Below are 2,098 nucleotides of genomic sequence, written 5' to 3' on the forward strand. Positions count from 1 at the left end.
CAGAGAATTTACATATTTTTGTATACTTTTGTACCTTAGGGTTACAAACCTGAAAGTGTAAATTGACCAAGACATGCTGAACATGCAGTAATGACCAGGCTTCTATAACAATTCTGCTACCTGCACAACGGCCTCTAAAACCTTTCTCTAAGAAAATTTGGTCAAATTTTATCCATTATTTTCTTGTAAGACATTTATAATGGGGAAAAAAAAGTCTGTTACCTTTTTGACAAACTAGACATAAACAAAGTTCAAGAAAAATAGTTTATGCAGAAAGTGCATCTTATTTCCATCAGGAGCTATCCTGTGAAGGTCTTTAATTTGCACAACTTCCACAGAAAATCGAGTATTCTGCATCCTCCTTTGCGCAATCTGTTCCCAATTGCAACGTGGGAGAAGGAAGTGAAAAACGCTTCCCGTCCTTCTTTGGCTTCATGCCCAAAGGATTATTCGAAGGGAAAGATACTAATATACATTTATAATTATGCCTGAAAGGCATTTAAAATTACAAAATTACTCTAAAAGAATATAAAAATTACATTTCCCTAGCTTTCGCAGTGGACTTCTCTAAGTAGGGTACTTTTCGAATAGGGACAATTTTCCAAAAATAGGAATTTACTATTATTGAAGTAGATTTCTCCATTTTACATCTTATGAATCAGAAATCTTTACTCATCAATTTTATTTAACACGGTACATGTTCTGGTTGTGTTTTCATCAGCTTCTTTTGTTAGAGTTACCTTAANTTTAACACGGTACATGTTCTGGTTGTGTTTTCATCAGCTTCTTTTGTTAGAGTTACCTTAATGAGATCATAGAATAAACACTAATAGTGGCACTTGAAATTTATATTCTCATGAGGGAAAATAGTAGTAAGGGAAAATAGTAGTATGTCAATCCTCAATTGGCCAAAGATACAGAAATAAGGGAAACTAAACATTATCAATTCAACTGGTGAAAACAAGTCATGATAAGAAGAACACTGTTGTATGCTCTGCTTCAACACTTGACCTAAATGCCTCTCCCTCACATTCAGGTTATTAATTGCTTAAGATAGAAGAAAGACCAGTTTGGTGGGGGAATTTCATTAATGCCTTTTTGAAGGAAATTTGTGGCTTTTCCATATTTAATTTCTGCTTGGATTGATAGCTTTATATTTCCACTTGCATACCATCTTTTCAAAAATAATTAGTAGAATAATTAGTGATAATATAGAAAGATTGAAAGTTTCTGTCTCGAAAAAGAAACTAAGTTTAGAAACTATAACAAGCAGTTATATTCATCTTCAGGCACTCTTTGTGTTGCTCCTTACCATGCATATTGGGATGGTGTCCTTACTTTACATGGTTCTCTGGTACCTGGGATCAGGACATGGTTCCAATATGCATGACTTTCATTTAACACGGTACCACATAAAGTGAGGGCTGATGAGTATTCTGTTTTATCCTCAATGTCTGCTCAGTTTCATAGAAAAGACAACAATGCTATGGAATCAAGTAATAAGAGGGCAAAATTCAGCCTAACAAACCTAATTCTATTACTCTAATGGCTGCATTACTCTTTGTCTTATTGAGGACTGTGAAAAGTTAAACAATAACAGAAAACAAAACCAATGAAATACTATGGGCTTTCTGCAGTTCAATGTGTTAAATGTTGAGCTAAACTCTGACCTGATGATTCTCATAGAGTCAATACACATAATTTTCTGATGCCAATCTAATATTATAATGTTGGGTTGAAAAAAGATGGTGACATACATTCCTAGTGTCAGGTGACATCAGTACCTACCTCAAAGCCAGGACTCACGGGAGACTGAAACATGAAGTTGTAAGAGCAAAAAGCAGGCAAAGATGCAGAATAAAGGGAGAAAAAGACAGGAAAACAATGTTATTGGAGAAGAGCAATGCATATCATTCAATAATGCTTCATATAGGTGTTCTTTCAAGAAAAAGCAAAGTGTTATACTCCTCATTAATCTTTGTAGCCACAGAGACAAGTGAGGAAACTACATACAACATTTAAATGGAACTATAGATACTAAGTCAAGACTGCAAAAATGCAGTTTACAGTTGTGAGCCAGTAGAGGTGAAAAATAAGG

At 34.5% G+C, this 2,098-nt stretch overlaps 1 protein-coding gene across 1 annotated transcript in view; it reads right to left on the reverse strand.

Annotated features, from left to right (window-relative positions):
• PRKD1 (protein kinase D1) overlaps window positions 1-2,098 on the reverse strand; it is a 93,763-nt gene that overhangs the window by 79,089 nt on the left and 12,576 nt on the right. The window lies entirely within an intron of this gene.

The sequence above is a fragment of the Galeopterus variegatus genome, unplaced genomic scaffold, assembly GCF_000696425.1.
Source record: "Galeopterus variegatus unplaced genomic scaffold, G_variegatus-3.0.2 Scaffold5181, whole genome shotgun sequence".
Classification (NCBI taxonomy): domain Eukaryota; kingdom Metazoa; phylum Chordata; class Mammalia; order Dermoptera; family Cynocephalidae; genus Galeopterus; species Galeopterus variegatus.